Here is a 25,483-nt window from a genome sequence, read left to right as displayed (position 1 = left end):
CGCATGTTTTTGTTTCTCCAAATAGGTCGTTTGCTGAGGTAGTAGCCGAGGGAACCAATATTGCTCCTAGGGCATCCAGGCATGAAAAACTATTGTCGGTTGCTGGTTTGGCTGGTTCTAGGGCATCTGGGTCTATTAAAAAGGTAGATGTCATGGATATAGCTGGTAAAGATGCAGGAAGCTCGAGTAGTAAAGCTTAGAACGCAAATGGTAAAGTGGTTCAATCTGGTCCTTCGAAGGAGGTTTGGTTTCCACGACCCTTTTTTGATTTCTCTGGTTCTGTTGTGGCTGATAGGGCTACCAAGTTACACTCTATGGCTATTTTAGGAGAAATTTGGGGTCCTCCAACCAATTTATCTAAATTACACTCTAAATTTCGTAAACGGTGGTCAACATTGGCTTGTCTGCAGCTGTTATCTTCTAACTCTTGTGTCTTGGTCTTTGAATCCCCTCATAGTAAGGATGATGTTCTGGCAAATTCTTTTCATTGGTTTGGTAATCTCTTAGTTAGGGTTTCTGCTTGGCAACCTTTTTTTGTTCCAGAATGGGCCAAACCTAAATCGCTTCCGGTTTGGTTTGGCTTGCCACAACTCCCCTTTGAATTTATGGATCCAGAAGTGCTGAAATCTATAGGGGATAATTTGGGGAAATTTTTGACTTCTAAATTTGTTTTTGAGGAAGGGAAGGTTCTGGTAAAAATTTGTGTTCTGGTTTCTCCTTCATCAGTTTGTCCAATCTCATGTAATATTAAATCTAATGATGGCATTTGGAGACAACCCATTGTGAAGTTGGATGACGATTTGTGTACAAATCTGATTATTGTGGATGCTCCCTTGTTTTTTGATTTTCAAAAAGGAAAATCAGGTATGAACTGTAAGGAGGATCAGAATGCCCCTTTAAACCCTACCACCACTAAAGATTCCTCTCAAGTCTTGGTAGGATCAGTTCGTTACCCCAAGGAGGTTATTAATAATACAACTCAAATTAAGAAGAATACTATAGTTAATGAATTTTTTCAAGACTTGGTTGGGTCTATTCATCAACCTAAGTTGGATCTTAACAATTTTTCTCCTCTTAATCATAATTCTACTACATTTGGGCTAGATAGGGACAAAATCAATTTATCTCGGGTTATTTTAGAAGTTTCCCAATTCGGTGGTCATGGTAAAGATGGCTCTCCTCCAATACATGATTCAATTGTTTGCCCTACTCCACCTGTCCCGATGGAGGGACTGGGTGCTATGTTAGGGGATGAGGTTCCTAAATCTTTACTATGTTTGTCTGGTCCTCCTTTAGATTCTGGGGTCATTACTCCGGTTGTGTCAACTCCTTTAGTTCATGAAGAGGAGGTTTTAATTCAACAAGTGAAAGAGTTACTTCATAACGAGCCTTTTAGGGAATGTGACATGCCTCAGTCTCTGCATATTTCTCCTGATGAACACACAGCTCAGCAAGTTGAGTTGTTGTTTAAAACTAATATGGATCTTGTGGAAGAGGAGATCTCTGAAAAGGTTTTGTGCTCTTTGGGAAATGACCTTGATTTAATTCATAGCAGCCTGCCTTTTTCTCCTACGTTAAATCCTTCTGAGGTCCCTATCAATTCCCCCCAGGATGTTTCAAATCGAGTGGTTCTTCAGAAAGTGGCTCAGCCTTTTTGTTCATCCCCAGCCAAAAAACCCATTAGATCATTGATTGCTCAGGTTCAGCTGAATTTCCCTAATGTTCTAGTGTCCCTGAGCAGGGGTAGACCTCCAAAGAATCATAAAACTCGGCTATAAATAGATGCGGGCATTCAACAAGTTTTGTCATCTTCGTTCAAGAAATCTTCCAAGTTGTCATTGGGAAAGGGAATAAGTGGTGGTTCTCTTAAAAAGAAGAAAATATGTGTTATTAGTCCTCCGGTGACTAGATCTGTTACGGTCAAGTGAAGCTTGCATAAAAGCTTTGGGGAGAATTCATCTCCCATTTTAGAAAAGAGGGGAGCTTCGACCTCCCCTCAAGAACAATGAGGTTTATTTCTTGGAATGTTAGGGGCTTAAATGCCCCTAACAAGAGATGCTTGATCAAGTCTCAGTTAGACTTGGTTAAGTGGGATATAGGTTAGTTCCAAGAGACCAAACTCTTGTTACAAAATTCGGATTTAGTTTTTTCATCTTGGAAAAAGTGGAAGTTTTTTTCATGTCCAGCTACTGGGGCATTGGGAGGCCCTTCTTTGTTATGGAATGATTTTGTAGTTGATGTAAAGATGGTTGCATCCGAGCCAAATTGGATATTGTCTTTAGTTTCCCACAGAGCTTCTAGCTTTAAAGTTTGGGTGTTTAACATTTATGCCCCCCTAGGTATCTTGGCCAAATATAATCTTTGGAAAGTACTCATTAGGGTGTCAGCCCCCTTTAGGGATCATTCTTTTGTCATTTTAGGGGGAGATTTTAATGCTATCTTGGATGTTTTTGAAAAATCAGGGGGGATTATTCCAAACAAGAAGTCAATGGAGGATTTTAATGCATTCATTTCTGACATGTCTCTTTTAAACCTAATAATGGTTTTTTTACATGGACTAATATGAGGAAAAATTTCTCTCAGATTGCAGAATGTTTGGACAAATTTTTACTCTCTTCTAATGGGTTTGATTCTGACATTGAGTTTTTTTCTTCCATCCTTCCCCTGTCTGGGTCAGATCATTTTCTGGTTTCGCTAACTGTCGTCAGAGATAGATCTTCCTTCAAAATTCCATTTAAGTTTGAGCCAATGTGGTTCAGGGATACCTCTTTTCTTCCCCTCCTACGTTAATGGTGGGGAGAGGCTCCATTTTTAAGATGGTCTAGAATGTTTCAGTTGGTCAAGAAGATCAATTTTCTTAAAAAAAATATTAGGAGTTGGAACTCTCTTCACTTTAAGAATATTTTTGAAGAAAAACAAAGGATTTTAGATATGTTAGAAGTACTGAATAGGAACGTTTTGCAGCATGGTTTGGGTTGTAAGGTATTAGACAAAATCAAGTCCCTTGGGAGTGAACTCGATGAAATTTTGGCCAAAGAAGAGGTCTATTGGAGACAAAAATCTCGGGAGTTATGGCTAGTTGATGGGGATAAGAATACAAAAAATTTTCATGCAAGCACTAAAATGAAAAGGGTCAGGAGTAGGATTTCTTGCATCCAGGATAGTCAGGGGAATATTCTCTCAGATGATGGGGATATTTCTAGGGAAACAGTTAAGTTTTTTAAGAATCTTCTTTCATCTAAAAATATTGATGTTTCTAACAATATTCCATCCTTCATTCCCTCTCTTGTCTCTCTTGAGGATAATAAAATTTTAATGTCTCCTTTTTCTTTAGATGAGGTTAAGAGGGTGGTTTTTTCTATGAATCCAGATAAGGCTCTCGGGCCTGATGGTTTTACTCCTTTGTTTTTCCAAAACTGCTGGGATTTTGTGGGCCAGGATGTTCTTTTGGCTTTAGAGGAAGCTAGGAGAAATAGGTCTATTCTTAAAGAATTAAACACTACCCTAATAGTCATTTTACCTAAGAAGGAGGACAATAAAACCTTTGCAGATTATCATCCTATAGCTTTATGTAACACTATTTATAAGATATTTTCCAAGGTGATTTCTATAAGGCTGGCTATTCTTTTACCAAAAATTATCTCCCTAGAACAAGGAGGATTTGTTCCGCATAGGGAAACTCTTGAAGGGGCTATTGTTGCTCATGAGGTCTTACATTTGATTTTTGCCCAAAAATATCCTGCCATGATCCTTAAGTTAGATATGATGAAAGCCTATGATAGGGTCGAATGGAAGGCATTAAAAATAGTTCTGGTTAGGTTGGGTTTTTCCTTGGCTTGGATAAAATGGATTATGGCTTGTATCTCTTCGGCAAGGTTCTCGGTTCTCATTAATGGGTCACCTTGTGGTTTCTTCCACTCTTTTAGGGGTTTAAGGCAAGGGGACCCACTCTCACCTTTTTTATTTATCTTATTACCTAAAGCTCTAACTCGGGCAATTGGCTCGGCCTGGGAGAATGGTTTATGGAAGGGTTTCAAAATTCAAAATTTTGATCAGAGGATTTCCCATTGTCTTTTTGCTAATGACACCCTCTTATTTGGTTGTGCATCCTTGAAGGAGGCTCAAGTTATAGATCAAGTGATCATGAATTATATCTCTTTCTCAAGCCAGTTGGTTAATAAGGAGAAATCTAAGATCTTTTTCTTAAATACTCACTCTTTACTTCAGGATAAGCTTCAAAGGTTTTGGGGTTTCCAACAGGGGGTTCTACCTTGTACCTATTTAGGAGTTCCCTTATTTTCTAATAAGGTTAAGGTTAGTTTTTGGGATAAAGTTGTTTCAGGGGTGTTGAAGAAAATTTTGGCAGGGAATCATAAATGGCTCACCATGGCTGGGAAAATTGTGCTGATTAAGTCTGTTTTGAATGCGGTGCCAATTTACTTAATGTCAATTCTAAAAGCTCCTAAGGCTGTTATTGTTAGTTTAAAGGATACTCTGAGGTCATTTCTTTGGAATAATAATAGGGATGGGAAGTCTAGGATCCCCTTGTTAGCTTGGAACAAGGTCTGTCTTCCTAAAGAACTAGGAGGGGCTGGCATTTATAGTTTGGAGAGTCAAAATTTGGCTCTTAGGGCCAAATTAGTATGGAAACTGTATGAAAATTCACTTCCCCTTTGGGATAGAATCATGTTCATTAAGTATCTATCTAATGGATCTAGGGAGTCTGTTTTCAAGGCCATATCTTTGCCTAAGGGGTCAGCTATTTGGAACTTCATGGGTAAATGTAGAAATGTCCTGCTATCGTATCTTTCTTGGGTCATGCACAATGATTCAAAAATTAGATTTTGGGATGATGCTTGGAATGGTTATTGTCCTATGGATTCTATTAGGGATTGGTCTCCCTTTAAATTGATACTTCTTGATAAATGGGGGGTTGTTCTATCAAACTACTTTAATGTAGTTCAATGTGGAAATTTGGTGTTGGCTAAATGGAAATTGATTGAGTTCCTTCCTGTTAGCCCTTGCTTGAAGGTAGAATTTTCTTCGATCCTTAAAGATAGAACCATCATCTTGTCTAAGAAGGATGATGAGCTCATTTGGACTAAGAATTCTTCTGGAAAATACACAGTGAAAGATGGTTACAATTCTCTTATGCCGGCTATGGTTCTCCCCTCTTGGCCTTATAAATTATTCTAGCATCCTGCATGTCTGCCGAAGGCTGGAGCTTTTGCTTGGCTTGCAGTTCAAGATAGGGTTCATACCATCATGAGACTGGATAGAATGGGCTTATCGATTGTTTTCCCTTGTGTGTTGTGTAAACAGAAATTGAAATCGTCATCTCATCTTTTCCTCCATTGTGATTTTGCTTTAGGATGTTGGAATTGGTTTTTTGAGAAGCTAGGCTTGTCTTTTGCCACTAGTGGGGATCTTCTCTCTCACTTTAGAGCTTGACCTCTCTTTTTTTCCTCTTCCTTTTATGCCTGTCTTTGGATCATAGCCCCATCGATTATTATTTGGAACATTTGGTTAGAGAGAAATAATAGGATCTTTAAAAAGACATCCTCTTCACTCTCTGATATCTTAGTCAAGATAGAGGCCTCTATCTCAGAGGTGGCCTTGGCTTACATTCATAAAAATTTAGATAATCTAGCATCTTTGTTCCCATTGGGATGGCATGATCACTAGGACTTGGAAATTTTTGGCTTGTATCCCTTCTCATGGGTCTGTTGCAAAGAGTTTGGTTCTTAAATCAAAGAGAATCATGGCAAAATGGACTCCTCCTCCTCTAGGTCATTTCAAACTTCATTTTGATGGTGCTTCTAGGGGGAATCCAGGTCTGGCTGGGGCTGGTATGGCCATTTTTTATCATAATGTTGTCCTAATTGTTGCTCAATGCCATGCCCTTGGGTCTCAATCAAACAATTTCACTGAATGTCAATCTTTGTCACTTGGGGTTGACTTGGCTATCTCTCTTGGGATCAAACACCTTTTTATTTAGGGGGATTCAATGGTAGTTATCCAAAGTGTGTTGAACTGTAGAAGTAATTGTTGGCATTTGAAGTATTTAATTGATCACATTTTGGAGAAGTTATCCTTTTTTGATACTTATGTATTATCTCATTGCTTTCGTGAGTTAAATAAAGTGGCAGATTTCCTGGCTAATTTGGCTATTGACTCAGCTGCTATTCATAAGAATATAGTAGTGGGTGACATTCCTCAAGAACTCCTCCTCGGGTATATGCCTCACCCCTCAGATTAAGTTATCTATTTTGAATTATTACTCCATTCTTGTTGAAATATATGTATTATCCTCTTCTCAGTTTAGTATGTATCTGGTCGACATGTGGCAATAGGAGGAGTTTTATTCCTATCTACATATGGAGTTATGTACACTTCTGCAATTGGGTTAGATGTTAATGCATGTATTTCTAGATGATTGGAGGGATTATTTTTTCTAAGTTGCACTACATGTTAAGATCTTTGGTTTTTTTCTCTATTTCTTATTGAAGTATTCATATTTTCTTCTTCTCAGTATAGTTTGTATCATTGCTTCATGTGTTGATAGAAGGCCTTATATCTATCTACATTTGGAGTAGTTATACATCTCTGTATTTGAGTCAGATGGCAATGTGTGTATTACTTAAGAATTGGAGATTTAGGCTTGGATGACATTATATTTTATCAGCTTGTTTTTATTATGGTGTACTCACTTTCCATTTGGCATACATATGGGGGCAAGAAATTTATTTCCTTTATGAGGTTTAAGTTGTTTTTCTTTCTCATATATGAATATCGTCACATTTGGTGCACATTGTGTTAAAGCTGCAGTTTGGGATCTTCATCTTGGCCACTTCGAGTTAAATGGTTTACTTGGTAATGTATTGGAATTTTCTCTAAAAGTTTCATAAGCTTTTCTATCTCAGTTTGGAGACAGATTTCCTTTGGTTTTACTTTCTGATTCTTATGTGTTTTTATGTCTTATCAATATTATCCTCATTTATATCGAGTTATGGCTGTGGCATGTGTCATTTGTGTAATCATTATTCTTTATGCCTACATCCTTTTCTACATGCTTCATCTCCTCTAGCCATCGGTACGTTTGTAAGGTTTTATTATTTGATGATTAATATCTACTTGCTGGCCGCCTTGTGCTTGTCTGGGTCTGTTAGTTTGGAGTACGGTTAGTTTTATTTTTCTGTGTTAGTATCCCACTTGTGGGAGAGTCACTTATGATTTTTAATGGGAGGATTTTAAATGTGGGCAAATTGATACAAGTGTGATTATAGTGGTTGTTTTAGTACCTTTGTGGGAAATTCAGGCCATTTCTTTCCTTCAAATACATTTCTCTTCTGTCAATGTCAAAAGTAGTTTTTTGTGTTTGTTCTGTTTGGTTGTCGGTGCCCTTCTTCCTGCAAATGTCATCCTCTTTTTCATGTGGAGTATATAGAGTGGTTTTAGAAGCTCGTTCACTGGGGGATGGTCATGCAAGTGAGGATAATTCTATTAAACTTAGTAAGGTTTTCAATTTATTTACTCCCGCAGTGGATTTTGAGCTTCACAGACTTTTGGGATGTAGGTGGTTATAGGTTGCTCATCAAATTTCTTGTGATGAGCTTCTCTCTCATTTTATTACTGTTTGTTATGATGTTCTTCTTGATTTGGATTTGGTTCACCTCTTGGTATCCTCGTTTGTCTTTCTAATAGTTTGTAATTGGGAATTGGTCTCTACTACATTGGATAGTTATCAGTTTGATATGGGCTCTTTTCCTTACAGGGGTTTTCTTCCTCGCCATGAGCTTTTGGCTAATGGTTGGTCTAGTGATTTGCTTCATTAGTTATGAATGGGATTGATATGTGACTCCTTGGAAACTACTAGAGCCTCTATGAATTTTTTGTTATATTTGGCTCCTGACCATTTTCTGGATAAAGCATGGGTTGTTTTTCAGGCTCTGCATTCACTGATCTCGTTGGGCCTTCTGTGTTTTGCTCTGGCTTGTGTGGCCTTCCTTTTAAGGGTGGTTTCACCTCTGTTCTCTTCTCAGCTGCCACCAAAAGAGAGAACTAGTTCTTGGTTCTTGGAAATCTAACATTTTGTCTGTGTTGTAGCTGGTGGTTTTTTGGTTTTTTGCAGGGTGGCAGGCAGCTTGGCTTTATTTTGTTCGAAATGGTTTGCATTGGTCCTGAAAGTGAATTCTATCTCATCCAACTGTCTCTTCACACCCATCTCTTCTTCGGTTGGAGTTATTCTACTTTAAAATTGTCAGATCAAACTTTTTGTAAAAATAGGTAGTGATAGGAGGGTGGGGTTTTTAGTCGAAACATACTGGTTGTAAGGGCTATATATATATCTATTGTAAATCCAAAAATGACTACAACCGGAGGTTTTCTTGTGGGTTCTTTCCTGCCGGTATGCCATGTCTGAACCCGATGTAAAATTTGCTTTTAATTAATATAAGTTCAGTGGACTCTCCACTTTTATTAAAAAAAATATAACATTTACATTTTTCATTTAAAATAAAATTCCCTCTCACACACCAAAGTCAATATGCTATTTAATCTTCTTTTTTTTAAAAGTAAAAATGTTTTTTTATAAATACACAAGGCATAAAAATAGACCCACTATATGATAATTTCAACAATAATTTAAATCAATCAACCTAGCATGCTTGCTTTATTAATTTAACCATAAAAGGTACCCATAATAATTTATCCTTATTTAATTTATAAACACAATTCACATTAAACAACACTAGAAGAATAAATAATGTTACAAAACGCATAACACGCAAAACCTAAATTAAACAAAATAAAGACATGACCCACATACCAACATTAGAAAAGTGGCCTACTTGGTGATCCGATAGGATTGAGAAATGACTGACAACACTCACAATCGAGCAAGGCTAGGGATGACATTTAGGGCCTTAAAACCATCTCCTCCACTTCCACCAGGTTAATTAGGTATGCTCGAACCTATGGAACCAGATGAAGTCAATACCTTGCACCTGCAATTCCTGCATCACCAACTATGCATACACACATATATATATACAAACACGATAACCACATCGGTGAAGGAGAATCGTGACTTTTTATGTCTCACTAAAGTGAGTGACTGGAAATCATCTCCTCACACCCCATACACTTTCCACACAACATGAAGACAGATACATAATGCAACTCATACTTAAAGTAAATGTGTTAGTTCATGGTCAGTAACACAAATAAAATTACATTTCATCGTCTATGAAATACAATGCATAGGCAGAGTTAACATCTAAGAATTCATAAGAAATAGTGCCTAATCAACATCTACTCCTCAATAAGAAACAATGCATAATCATATTCACCAAATCACACTCCAAAGAATAATACCTGGATAAAACATCACAATCATAATGAATCAACCATCCCCATAAGCCTTAAGCCATTGAAAATTCAACCATGGTCAACTAGATCAAAAGAGTTTGATTAGGGAAGGGGTATTATATATATATATATATATATATAATTAGATTTTAAATCATAACTGATCTGAAATGTGAAAACATATAACTACATAATACCAAAAGATAATATTTATAAACATACACACACACACACATATTTATTTAATTATTACTAGCAACTGTCGAATTTACCAAAACCATTACGCAAACCCTAGAAAGTAATCCCCAACCGATGTTCAATGAAAATAGAGAGGGGGAAGCCATGGGGGGGGGGGGGATTTATCCCCACTGTTGTGGGTAGAGCCGCCCACAGTCATGTGTGGGACTCCCCACCATGGGCTCTCTCCACAATTGTGGTAAAGGCTCCCCACAATCGTGGGCTTAACCGTGAAGTGGGTGAGCTCCCACGATGTCCCACATAAAGCCAAAAAAAATAAAATAATATATATATATAGATATACATGGATTTGCAAAGAACAATCCCTGATAAAAAAATAAAAAATAACCATTTTCATGAATGAAATTGATTTAACCCCAATTATTTTTAAAACAATAGAACATTTACAAAATGAATCCTAGATGAATTCTTTTCCTGATAACATATTAATCCCGAAATTCCAAAAAACCCAAATCTCCCATAATCAGATAAATCCTATTAAAATTTCTCTATACAGTAAATCAATAAACTGATTTTTTTTTTTAATTCAGATTGGAAGGAAATTTTACATGCAAAAAAGAAAAGAAATCTAAAAAGGAACCCTACCTCTTTTCGCTATCTAGAAATCACACAAAGGTAGAAGTAGTAATCCTCAAGAAAATCCACGCCTTCGCAAGGCACAATCCAGAAAGCTTCAATCCAAAAGTTCAACCAAAGTTTCCAATACCCTTCCTTCAGTTTTTTTTTTTTCAATTTCTTCTTTTCAAACCCAGATCTTTTCCCTAAAATTCATTTCAAAATCCCCATATCAAAATACCCATGCACAGAAAAATTCTTCACTACAAAACAATTCCTCCCCCATTTTTCCCAAAAAGCAGAATCTTATTCTTTTCCAAATGTAACTCCTCATTAATTTGCATGCAGGATATTTTCCCACTAACTCCAATTACATTAATTTGCATGCGGGATATTTTCCCACTAACTCCAATAACTCCCATTTTTATTTAACTAAAATTTATTTTTATTTTTTAAATTCCTCGTTAAATTTTGAATATTTTAAACTGCCAAAACAGAGATATTTAATACAAAAAAAATCAAATATTAATGGTTTTCAATTGGATCTTATCATGAGAGCATTAAATAGCAAAATCAATATTTTAATTTCCTAATTAAATAATCCTTTCAAAAGAGTTAAATAATTTTAAATCTTTTAACTCCACAAAATTAAATTAGTATTATGTTGCAATAATTTACAATTTATTAATTTAATAACCTTTAATACTCAAAGACACCAATAGGTATTAGAATAAATTCTCTTCCTAGAAAACAATATTTAATACATAATGACCCATACTCTAGAACAATGAACTGTGGACTAACAAGGCTAACGACTGACATGACCAGACAACCAAGGTACCAGGATACCTGACAAGGATCTCATTCCCGTAGGAATGATGGTATGACAAGGGTCTGACTGATAACTCTAGTTTTCCACTTTACAATTGGGTCATAGAGCACGCTCAAACCTAAAGGTTCAGGTGGAGTGGATGCTCGATACCTGCAACTGCATAAACAAACTATCACACATGTACATATAAACCATATAATATCATACCATGAAAAGGGAATGAAAGCGACGTAGCTTGCCTATAAAGAGCAGTGCAGTGCTTTTCTCTTTCACCCAAGCACATCAAGGATAAAGCACAATGTATATCCGAACAATTAAACATCGATAAATATAATGACTAAATCCTAACATCACATATATAATTCATCTCATTAATCATCTAACTATCATAGCATAAATAACATCAAATAATCACATCATAGTTCACAATATGAAAATCATCATTATGCCAGCAATCCATAGAATACAGAGTATGAATATCAGATAAGAATCCAAAAGACATAGACAACATTATATCCAAATCAAAATCGACCAACACCAAAAGGGTCGAAACCACACAGAAAACTCAAAACCTCAAAGTATGACAAGCCAAAAGAGAGAGGGCACCGCAGTTTCGAAAGGGTTCAAAACCAAAATTATAGTCTAACCACAAACATTTTTATCTTAAGGGAAAACACTCTCTCCAAGATACATCGAAAAGACCAAGCCAAAATTTAATCCACTATAAACTAATCATAACAAAACAAATGGCATAATTACCAAATAAAAAACTAATACAAGAGTAAGCACCATGAATAAAATATTTCATATAAAATCATTAAGTATTTTAAAATTATCATGATCAAGTTTACTCTCTTAATTAATGAATATCACATTTATTTCATTCACTCATGTTCACAACTAAAGATCTCATGGCTAGCTATACGTTTAACCATGTCTCAAGAATAGTCACACAAGATCACACACTTAATAGTCATTAAAATCAATAATAATAAGATTAATTTTACTAACTTAACTATCAATTAATTGATTACAATTGACTTATTTAATAAAATTTAAGAGATTGTTAATGTAATACATAATAAAATAGTTGATTTCTAACATTTAAAATAAAAAATTAATGTAAAATCACAATATAGTCAACTTGCTCCAAACAATAATTAACCAAAGAAAAAAGGCTAATTTAAAATACTCATACTCAATAACACTACATCTCATAGGGAGCAATAATAAACAAAAAAATTATTCCTTTCCTACTTAACCCAAAATAGAAAAATCGTCAAAATCCAAATTTGATTGGTTGAGGGAACTAAACCAACTAGGCAATACAACAATATTGCAGGGCAATAATACTACTATGGGAAAAAGAACTTATTGCAATCCTATTTAATAAAATTTAAGAGATTTTTAATGTAATACATAATAAAATAGTTGATTTCTAACAATTTAAAAAAAAAAAAAAAAAAAGGTAAAATTACAATATAGTCAACTTGTTCCAAACAATAATTAACCAAAGAGAAAAGACTAATTTAAAATACTCATACGCAATAACACTACATCTCAAAGGAAGCAATAATAAATAAATAAAATATTCCTTTTCTACTTAACCCAAAATAGAAAAATTGTCAGAAACCAAATTTGATTGGCTGAAGGAACTAAACCAACTGGGCAATACAACAATATTGCAGGGCAATAATATTACTACAGGAAAAATAACTTATTCCAGGCCAATAAAATCAATTCTAGACGATTACAAATATTACAGAGTGAGATATTCAATTGTTGGGCGATATATTAACAACACGGGAAAACTAATTTAAACAGGGTGAAATCCATATTGTAGAGAGCAAACAAATAAAATGTTGGCCAAAAAATTATAAACAATGCATCCAAAAGTAGTAGAACAATATAATCACCGACCGGGTGAATCGATTTGTTTGTAGGGGGGTGAATTAGTTTTAGTAGGGAAATTTAAATAACCCCAACACCTAAAAGGAGCAACAAAAGCCTTGGCAAGGAGGGTGTGGGTGGTGGAGGAGCCACCCCATGTTGGGAGTGGACTCCACCCCCCACGTGGGAAGGCACCACCCAAGCTGGACTCCCCATGATGGCGAGGAATCCTTCTACCATGTGTGGGGGCAACCCACGCAATGGTGGCAAGGCTCTCACCATGTGGGTAAGCCCACACCGAAAATTACGCCCCCTCCCTCTCTCAACAAACATAACGCTACAATGAAAAAAATGCAACCACAACCCAATAACATAATCAACAAAATAAAATGGTTTCACATAACCCAATGATGACATCCTAGAGATTGGCAAGAGGAAATAAAATTGACAATAAAATTTAATTGCAGACAAATCGAGTGATAACATCTAAATACTAACCAATTGATCTTTCTAGGAGATCACAGTAAGAAAGATTGTGATAAAGACAAGTTATATACTGAAATAACATAGCAATTGCTTAAATACATACAATTTGCGACATAAAATTTAATTAATCAAGAGAATATCCATAAATTTCCTTTCAACAACAAGCTCGCATTTAGGTTGTTGAGAGAGTTATAGCATATGATCTCGTATGTTGAACTTACCCACAATCTGAATTCATGGAAACAATAAACATAAAAACAAGCAATCCAAAACTTCTAGAAATTAATTACAAACAAATTCAAACAATCTTTCAGACATATTCAAACGGGCTTTCTTTAAAAACATATCTGATTTTCTCTACAAAATTATCAAAGGTGTTCACACTCACAGATAGAAAGGAATTCAGTCTCTAACTTTGTCTGTAATTCCTGGAAGAACACTCATAGATAATATTCTGAACTCCAACTTTCGCAGCTTCCATAATCCAATTCCAAGCAATTCACAAGCAACCACACTGCAATCCCAAACCTCAACTCTCTATTTGAAAATGCAATATCTAGAAAGAGTAAAACCAAGCAACAATGTCAAATCTCTATGCAACCATTCCATGCATTCCAAAAAATTCACCTCCTCGAAAGCTTCTTCAAACATCTCCCTCCATCACAAATCAAAATCCCCAAAGAAATAAAAAATTCCCCTTTACTAGAATTTTCTTTTTTTTTGAAATAAACAATTTTACCTTTCGAAAAAATGGAAACTTTCCTTCAAAAGAAAACTCCTAGTCAAATTTTAATCTATTATTAATTTGTATTATATGTATTTAGTTAATTGGAACATTAATATTAATTTGTTAATTAATTAAAAGGTAAGATAATTCACATACATATGTATATATGTAGATATATATTTTATTTAATACATGCACATGTATGCATTTAAATTAAATCATCACAAATTTAAATAAAACCTAATGATACAAATTTTATAATTAAAATCTATCAAAACAATATGGTAAAATAACCCATAAGCAACACAAATGCATACCCATACACAACATCACCCAGGTCATCGGGTTTGCCTATGTGGCTTTCTGATCAGGTAGACACTAGATAGGAGACATTGCTCTAATACTAAGCAAGGGGCTAAGGGTTTGAAAGACGGCCTTATGCTATTTCCCACACCTTCCATCGAGATTATGTTGGCACGCTCAACCTTGTGAAACCAAGTGGAGTCGATGCCGCATACCTGCAACCTTCTATAGCACCAAACATTTGCAAATACATATACATATATAAAAACACTCAAATAGGTGAAAGAGAATCACAACACCACATCTTGCTCGCAAGTGAGTGATGTGACATCATCTCATTCACCCCCCATATAGTCACAAAAGAGATATAACATATATATATTATCGAACATCATATTCATTTAATCACAATCATGAAGTAAAGGTTAGCACAACACACATCATCTTATTCCTAGATAGTATATCACACCTACTAAATAACATGTAATGATGAATGAATCAGCATAAAATCCTAACATCATGATCATATCCTAAATATAACACCATCTGCTTTAGGAGCATAATGTATTAAATAACATCATAAAATATCTCAATCATGAGGGATTCAATCATCAATAAGGAAGTCAAAAGCACACATGAGATTCATTACCATCTAACATAACTAGAATAAGAATGATTCCTGGAGGGGTGTTGCATCCTCCCCCCTAGGGCTCAACTTACTCCTAGAAGTCACAAGGATAGGATAGGAAAACAAGAACACGTTAGTCATAATAATTATATTAAATAATACTAAATCTTGACTTTTCTGTAGGAAAATATAGTCCACATAATCAATTTACTAATGAATAGATATTATCATCCAATTAAGCTATCTTAACATAATTATTTTCTTCCTTTTTTAACTCAAGTAAACTAGTATTCAACAAATTTTCCCTTTACATTCCTTAATTACTTGAAATCAATGTGCTACATAAGAGTTACAACAAGATACATCATATTTCACTACTGATGTAGCCATAATCAGTAAAACCCTTAAAGAGAATCATCTGACTTATGCAACAAGAGTAACACAACAAAAGCAACAAGAAAAAATAACAAGATTAAATAAACAAATCATATTATTGCTTTAGAACTTATGGCAACCATCCGACTATCATCATATACTCATCAATATTCATCGGATAGTTAACTGGTTACATGCAAGCCTCAAGCCAGATGCAATCCAGCCAGGACTCTAAGAATCAATCGGATCACAAAATGCGAATCTAAATCCTTATTCTCAGTTCTACTTCCTCTGTCCCTACAAATAATTTCATAACATCATATTTATACCCACCAGAACATATCTGGGTCGGCCTCATAAGATTACATTTGCCAATGTAGGAAAATGAAATGTGTAACTAGGTCGGCCCTAAGAATTTAAAGAAATATTTCCGAAAAATAACAACCAAGAAGTGTGGTTCAGTAGGAAGGTTGTCGACATGCTAAAGAACATCATACAAGACCTAAAATAGATCCACATGCCAAGAATCACACCGGTAATGAAGGAAAACCAACCGGTAAGCACAAGAACTGTCCCAGAACCCAGAAACAGTCAACTAGAAGCAATAACTGACCGGAAAAGAACCCAAATGAACTAAAAATATGGAATTAAGCACATGAACCAACCTGGAAATCAAAAAATAAGATATGCCATGAAAAACAAGCAACTACCAGTACCGACCAGTAAGAACATAGAAAACTACATAATGAACAAAACAAGAACAAAATTGAAAGGAAATATTTTTGGTTGATGCAAGATTGTTCATCGACTAGGGATTCTTCTGCATCAAACAACCTAGGTAGAAAAAGATGTTCCATGAGAGGCAACTCATGAACATCTAAATGGATTTGGAATAAAGACCCCATACTCATTTCTGATCCAAACATCTTCTTTATCTACCAACCTCTACTTTATCTCCTTTAGTGCCTCAACTGACTCCTCTAACCCCTGAATCTCTTTGTTTCTCTTCTTTTGTTCAGATCTGTACATTGTCTCTGTTTACTGCCTTCTTTCTTTTGCAACTCTGATTTATTTCTGCCACAAGACTTCATTCGGTTTGTCACCATAAGCTCTCTCTCATTCGGTTCCATCTATCCATTAGGCTCATCTGTCAGATCCTTCTGCAAACTCATGTCACCCTCTGGTATAACCTCTACAACTAGTTATTTCATAGCTTTGTTCAAACCTTCCAGTATAACCTCTGTCACTGGTTTCTTAGTACTACAACTTTTCTCAGGACTTGGATTCTTCACCTCCTTCTCTTTCTCCAAAGAAATCAATGTGAAATTTTGCCCATCCTTCTCAATAGTGACTTGGTTTCTTCTACGGTCATAAATAGCTCCCCTATCAAATTGCCAAGGTTTTCCCAACAAGACATAACAAGCACTCATAGATACAACATCACACAAAACCTCATCCCTGAAAGGCCCAATATTAAAATTCACCAAACACTGCTCCTTTACTTCTATCTTTTGATCATCTTGCAACCAACTTACCTTATAAGGACAAGGATGCTCAAGACTCTTCAATCCAAGCTTCACAACCATCTCCTCAGATACCAAATTGTCAGTACTTCCACTATCTACAATAACCTTGCAACACTTACCACGAAATTTACACATAGTCCAGAAAAGACTCTTCCTCTGAGTAGATCCAGTATCCTTTCTTCTGAACATAAGGGATTCTCCTTGCTCTCGTGCACAGTCAGATCTGGTACCTTCACCTTTTAGTTCCTCATTTTCCACACAACTTCTTGCCATTCCCTACTTACATTCATAGAATCTTGTAAAGCGGAAAATCGCGATCGAACCCTAGTTGCTCTCCCCTCTTCCAACTCCAAGGAGAGAGAAGGGAGATTCACTAGGGTTGATGGTTTTCACTTAGGGGAGAGACTTTACATTCAAAAGAGGGGTTGAAAACCCACAAGATCCAATCCCACGCAATGCAAGATTGGATGCTAAATGAGTTTCAAGGGTTATGACAGCAAGGCTACCCTCTTTTGTAAAGAATGTGCATAGAAGAATTAAGCTAGGAATGCATAGAAAGTGAGAAAGATTCGCTTATAAACTGAGATAGGAATATAGTATGAAGCTGCGGACCTGCAATTAGCAGTAAAATGTCGATACGGCACTGTCCTATAAATTTGAGCGAAAGTTGCTAGGACGATGGCGCCCGAGCGCCACGGTCCTCCAAAAAATCCGCGAAACGAAGGGGGATATGTTCGTCTCTGCACAAGGATTCCAGATCTTCAATTTCAGCCGCGTACCTGCAACCTACACACAGAAAAGCAAAGATGATTGGGGGGTTAGGGATTAGGGGTTTGCCTTTAGGTCAAACCCCGGTTTTGGAATTAACCAAGAAATGAGCAATGCTGTAAATGTAAATGTCTGTAAAACAAGTACTAATACCTTGTTGTAAGGATGTTTGTATCCTTATGTGCGAAGGTATAGATGTTGTATGTTGTATGTTGTAGTAGTATGTTGTAAGTGATCTCCTCTTCAATGGTTGAATCCTTGTCTTGAATGCAACACTTAGCCTTGAATAGAGACTTGAAATGATCAATTGCTTGAAGGAATGCTTGAATGCTTGAATGCTTGAGTATAGTTTCCACGCTTTTTCCATCATCTCGAATGAAAGAGGAAAATGTAGTTTATATACTTGTCAATTAGGGCTGATAGACTGATTTTCCCGACCTTAGGCCGACCAGGAAAGATGATTTTCCAATTTGCAAACATAAAGACCCGAAGTCCAAAAGAGACCGGGCCCAAAATAGGACCCAGGGACCAGGGCGCTGGGCACCATGGTCCTAGGGGACCACCTCCCGGGACAGTAGGGTGCAAAGGAGGTTCAGGCCAGGGTGCAAGAAAATGCAGTTTTTAGTGTCATAATCAGGTTTCGGGGTCTCCATTCAGGTTGCGTGTTGCATCGCCATCATGAAGACCCAAATGCGGTCGAAATTGCAAGTGTCACAATTTTAGGACGCTACAAATCTATGTCCGGTTTCTCCACACTTGTAACATTTTCTAGGAAATTCTCTATCGGTATTGCTACTAGCTTTCCTCTATGTTTTTTGTTCAGGTTCTTTACTCCACTTAGGTTTTGATTCATCTTCCTCAACCGATTTCTTCATACTGTCACCCATCTATCCTTTTAATTTCTCCTTCCCTCTATTCAGTTGTCTTCTTCTCATCTTCTCCTTAGCCTTCAAATCATACTGGTAAGCTTCTTCAACTATGGAAACCCTCAACATTCTCATCTCATCCTGAATGTTGAAAAAAGTCCATTTATGTACTTCGCTACCTTTTCTTTGTCCACCTCTCTATGTCTAGATCGAATCACCACCTTGTAGAATTCCTCAGTATATTCCTTCACAGTCATGTTTCTCTGTTTTAGGTTCAGAAACTTCTTGAACAACTCCAATTCATAGTCTCCTAAAACAGAGAAACAACTCCAATGCAACCATCTAACTCCACCAGGTGAACTTCAATTCACCATTCTCCACTCTGTCTTTATGCAATTCTTTCCACCATAAGGAAGCATGCCCTTTCAACTTAGTTTGTGCCAACTAGACTCTCTATGGTTCCTTGACATTCTCAAACTCAAAGTAGTCCTCCAAATCTCTAATCCAATCAATCAGATCCTCTGGGTTCAATGTTCCGGAAAAGTTGGAAAATTCAACTTTATGAATTTTACTTGCTTGCACCACTACTCTTAGGAATATTTCCTCTCTTTCATATTCTTGTCCTTTAGCCTCTTCAAGCTATTCACCAGCTTCTTCATATTCATCCTTAGATTCAGGGTTTCTCTGCAAACTAGCCAAAGCATTTTGGATTTTGTTCCTCACTTCATTCTTGAAGTCTTCCATCATCTACTCTACCCTCTGGGGATTTTTGCTTCTAGGTAGCATCTCCTCTTCCACTCTGGTGAACTGCATCAGCTCGACGATCTAACTACCGGTTTCAATTGCCTCTCCTTAGTGATCTATTGAACACATGTGCAACCTGCCTCTAATCGGCGATCTATCCACCCAAATGAATACCTCAATGTTCACAAATAATTCTTCCACCAGTCAATCCATAACCTTCTTTGATACCACTTAATGCAGCCTTAACGGATAAAACCCTCAAAGAGAATCAACCAACTTATGTAGCAAGAGTAATACAACAAAAGAAGTAAGAGAACATAACAAGATTACATAAACAACCCAATAAGGATCTGGAAAACCTTAAAGCTGTTAGGGCTTCTTATGATGAGCTAGTGACAAAGGTGGAGGACTTGTTGAAGAAAATTTCTATGTAGCACCTTCTCAGTTTATTAGTTGTTGTTAGTTTTGTTGTCCTTTCTATTCACTGGTTTTTTTACCAGTCTTTTTGTATGTGGCTCTTAAGCTCTGATCCTTTTGGTGTCCTTTCTTAAAACTTATGTTAAAGGTTTCAGGTCCTGAAAACCTATTTTTTTAATTAATCAGAACAAGATTACATAAACAGATCATATTATTGCTTTAGAACTTCCGGCAACCATCTGGCTATCATCATATAATAATCACAGAATATCTGGTAGTTAACCAATTACATGTAGGCCTCAAGCTAGATACAATCCAACCGGGACTCTAAGAATCATCTGGATCACAAAATGCGAATCCCAATCCTTATTCTCAATTCTACTTCCTTTACCCCTACAAATGATTACATAACATCACATTTATACCCACTGAAACATATTTGGGTCAGCCTCATAAGATTACATTTACTAATGCAGGAAAATGAAACATGTAACTAGGTCGGCCCTAAGAATTTAAAGAAATATTTCTGAAAAATAACAACCAAGAGGTGCAGTTTAGCAGGAAGGTTGGCCACATGCCAAATAACATCAGACAAGACCTGAAATAGATCCACACATAAAGAATCATGCCAGTAATGAAGGAAAACCAACCAGTAAGCACTAGAACTATCTCGGAACCCAGAAACAGTCAACCGGAAGTGATAACTGACTAGAAAAGAACCCAAATGAACTGAAAATATGGAATTAAGCATATTAATTAGCCTAGAAACCAAAAATAAGATCTACCATGAAAAACAAGCAACTACCGGTACCAACCAGTAAGAACACAAAAAACTGCATAATGAACAAAACAAGAACAAAAATGAAAGGAAATATTTTTGGTTGATGCAAGATTGCTCATTGATCGGGGATGCTCCTGCATTAGCTACCTAAGTTAAGCATACTAATTCTCTCATTCACCTTATAGAAACCATCATTCCAACAAGCATTCTTGCAGGACATAAATTTTCTACTAAAATCCTTATCCAAAAGTATACATATCATAGTGTACAAACATCATAACTTACACTTTCCAAACATGAAAACACTTCCTTAACATCTATATGAACCATTAAGATAATAAATATACATCTAAAACGACATCCTACACCTACACTCCTTCCTAGAATACCAGGGAAAATACAAGATACCCTCAGAATAAGTTCTCAAATTCAGTCATAATACATCATCTAAGATCCATAATCCATACATATTGGAAGAAGAAAGGTTCATGGTATAAAAATCATATCAACATCACCAGCAAATGCCAATCATAAAGAAAAATACAATCTCAGTCTAAGAGAGGAAGTGTATATAATTACATAGAACAACCACCTAATGCCAACTTAATTCAAATAGAATCCATGTAAGCATACCCAAACACTCATCAAAACAATAAGTCTATAGATCATTAATGTTTATCTAATGTATATGACACAATATACTAAATACAATTCACACTTCTTCCTAATATATCTTGTGATCTAAGTTGTTACAAATGAATTTCATCCTAGAAAATACACTTTTATTTCCTTAAATTAATATTAATACTATTTGATTACCCAACATGCCTAGATCTCATCTTCGCAGTGTTCTCCCTTAAAACACTATTAGAGGTTCAAGTGAACATGATAGAAACAACACTTAACACATAACTAGGGCCAGCTATATCAACCATTCAAAATGACCACCAGAAACTTCAAAAGAGAATAATCCAAGTAAAATTATCAAGTTCAACATTAAATAATAAAAAAGAGAATAATCCAAGAAGTAAAACTGTCAAGTTCAACATTAAATAATGAAAAATGCCAGGAATTTCGACAAACATCAACACCAAAAACATGACAAGTGTCATTATAAATTAAATGGAAAGAAAAGATAATTTAGTGGTCATTCCTTTCATAAGAAATTTCAAAAGTACAATGCTAGCCTCATTATCATAAAACACAATTCATAAGTAAATCAAAAAAATCATTTTCACAAACAAAAATCTCAAAATGAGGTGACCAATTTCAGCCACCCTAAAGGGAGTAACTACTACACAACACCCAAGATCACACATCCTAAGTGCGTTAGAGAATGTATAATAGACACCTTAGCTATTATGTTAACTACATATATTTTAATACAATGGAATCTTTTTGTACACATGAGAGTTCATATAATTATCATCATTCTTTACAATATCACAATTACAAAGTAATCGCATTCATAACAGTAGCATTTTGTAGCAGCTCTTAAGCATAAACTTCTAGTCACTTAATGGTTTCAACAACTACAATTAAAGTTAATAACATATGGATGTACTAATTGAGGGATAAGAGAAATGGAGGGAATAGCGGAGGGAACAACATTTGCAATGGGAAATTCGAAATCGAGAAATGGAGGGAACATCGATGCTGGATCCTCTGGTTCTGAATCCACTGCAGCTCAAGGACAAGCATCTAATGATGAGGATGGGAGGCAAGATGGGGACCCACAAATATGGGACCCTCCTCCCAATCACAAAAACTTAAAAGATTCCCAAGAATCGAGCCCCGAGGCGGTGAAGTTTGACTCAGAAAATATCAAGGAGGGGTGAATATCTAAACCCTGGAATAGTCTTTTTGCAAGAAAAGCACCTGGTAAACCGACTAGTAAATTGTCTTTCCCCTTTGTGAAAGATATTTCAGATAATAGAATGGGTAAACTTGTGATTGAGATTCCTGATATAGTTATTGATCATAGCATCTCTTTAATGTCTTTTTCTTTGGTGGGGAAGTTTGTTGGACCTCGACCTAATATTGAGGATGTTAGGTCCTTTGTTAAGAGAAAATGGAGAATGAAAGGACAGGTTGATGTCTCTACCTTTCCTAGAGGCTTTTTTGTTTTTTCTTTCTCCTATGGGGAAGATATGGAAGTTGCTTTAAGTGGTGGCCCCTGGATGTTTGGCAAATCTTCTCTTTCTATTAGAAAATGGTCTCCTAACATGGAACTCAATGATTCTTTCTTTGAATCTGCTCCAGTGTGGGTTAGGTTGCCTGGGTTGCCGTTGGAATACTGGGTGGAGGATGTTTTCTCAGGAATCACTAAATCCTTTGGGGAGCTTGTTGTGATAGACCCAATGATAGCAGCCCGCAAGAGATTGGTGTATGTGTGTATCTGCATCAACATATCACACAATATGGACCTCCCAAGCACTATTGACATAAATTCCAAACTTGGGTTATGGGAACAGTCAATAGAATTTGAATCTCTCCCCTTTGTTTGCTTTTCTTGCAAAAAAGCTAGTCATTGGGCTAAGGCTTGTCCCAGCAACCCTTAAAAAACCTATGATGACAAATATCCATAAACAGGTATGGAAAGAAAAAAATAATAACAAAGACTGTAACAAGTTAGAAGGAAAAAGTGGAAACTCGGTTAATATATCTGAACCATTGGAAGCAGATAGCACTGACCCTCCTAAGAACCCCCCTTTGAAGGGGAATAAAAAGGATGAAATTAGGGAGTTTGAGATTAAAACAGTCAATACCTTTGAGGCTCTACAAACATAGGTGAAGGAGAATGAAATCAGTGAAGAGAGACTTGAAGATGGTGAGATTGAGAATATCATTGATTCTCATCATGAGGCTTTTCAGGAACCTATATCAAAAAAAGATGAACACTGTCTAGAGGATGATTTTCAAGAACATGAAATAAAACTGGGAAGGAACAACAAGTTTGGATCACCTCAGGTAAAATTAAATGCCTTATTCTAGAACATAGGAGTCGAAATGACTACATCATCCCAGAAAATAGAAGATCTATGGAGCAATATGCAAGACGAGTCTAGAGAAGAACAAGAAGAATACACAATAGGAAATGGAAAGAAAATTAAAACCAAGAAGGTAGGAGGCCTTAATGGAGTAAAAACCAGAACCAGATCCAAGGCTGATTTTGGGGCTTCAAGATCCCCATCGGGATGCAAAACTATCAAATGGCATAGGGACCAGGAGAGAAAACAAAACATAGCTGATGGAAGGCAGCGAACTATCAAGGAATCCTGCCCTCAATCTTCCAAATGAAGGTAATATCTTGGAATATCAGAGGCCTAAATGGTCTCAATAAATAGGATATATTAAGGAACCTCATTCAAGATCAAAATCTGGATATTATCCTGGTTCAGGAAACCAAAATGAGTAAAGAGAAAGTGGAGAAATTAAAGTTCTTTAAAAATGGAGGGGCTTGTGGCAGTAGCTCAAATGGAGCCTCTGGAGGGGTTGCTATTTTCTGGAATAAAAGCACAACCTCTGGAGATATGATTGATGTTGATGGAAATATTTTATCCCTAAAAGCTAAAAGAATCATTGATGGTAAGGAATGTGTCATCACTAATATCTATGCCCCTAACTCCAAATCTACTAGAAGTAAATTCTAGAATAAAATTCAGCATAAAAGAAATTCCTTCCCATTGAATAGTTGGGTTGTGATGGGAGATTTCAATACTCCTTTGCAAGATATTGAAAAATTTGGAGGCAGTCAAGCTCAACCAAACAACAGATCCGACTTGATGGACTTTATTGATGTCAATGCTCTCATTGATATGGATCTCAATGGGGCTTCCTACACTTGGTCTAACCGAAGGGATGGTGAAGATCTCATCTAGGTAAGACTTGATAGATCCCTTGTTACTAATGATTGGATTCTTTCTCATAGATGCTCCCTTTCTGTTATTAATAGAATTGGGTCAGACCATTATCCCATCTCTTTTGTTGCTGAGAATTTTAAGAATAATCAGAGTTTACCTTTTCGGTTCAAAAATATGTGGACTTCCCACCCTAATCTTGAAAAATCTATTGCTAACTGGTGGAATCTTGATGTTAATGGAACTGCCATGTATAAAGTTGCTAAAAAACTTTAAAACATCAAAGCCAACATTAAGATTTGGAATAAGAAGGTCTTTGGTGATATCTTTGATTCAAAGAAAAAACTAAAGGAGGAACTGGACCAGATCCAAAATTCAATACAGAAAGAAGGCTACAAAAAGTATTACAAAGCCATGGAAGATGATGTTCTAGTCAAACTCCACAACATTATTTCTAGGGAAGAAATCTATTAGAGGTAGAGATCTAGGGCTATATGGTTGAAGGTAGGGGACAAAAACACTAAATTTTTCCACATGACTTCTCTAAAACACAAGGCAGCGGATAGAATCACAAGACTAATTGTTGAAAACAACACTCTACTTAATAAGGATGAAATCAGGGATGAAGCTGTCAAGTTCTTCAATCAGCTCCTCACAAGTAACAAGGACATTGATCAAACCCACCAACTCAATTTGGTTAATATAATTCCTAAGATCATTAACCCTATTCAGAATAAGGCCCTTTCTGCTATCCCATTTGCTGGAGAAATTAAAAAAGATGTCTTTTCATTTCAAGGGGACAAAGCTCCAGGTCCTGACGGTTTCCCTATGTTTTTCTTCCAAGAATTTTGGCATATTGTGCAGGAAGACATGGTTAATGCGGTCAAAGAATTCTTTGGATCTAGAATAATCCTTAAGGAACTCAACTCCACATTTATATCCCTAATCCCCAAAGTTGCTGGGGCAGACTCTATGGGAAATTTTAGGCCAATTAGCCTATGTAACTCTTTCTACAAAATCATATCCAAAGTTCTGACCACTAGAATTTTGGCGGTGCTTCCCTTCATCATCTTTGAGGAGCAGAAAGGTTTTGTCCCT

Source organism: Cryptomeria japonica, chromosome 5, assembly GCF_030272615.1.
Source record: "Cryptomeria japonica chromosome 5, Sugi_1.0, whole genome shotgun sequence".
Taxonomy (NCBI): domain Eukaryota; kingdom Viridiplantae; phylum Streptophyta; class Pinopsida; order Cupressales; family Cupressaceae; genus Cryptomeria; species Cryptomeria japonica.
This window is presented reverse-complemented; position numbering follows the sequence as displayed.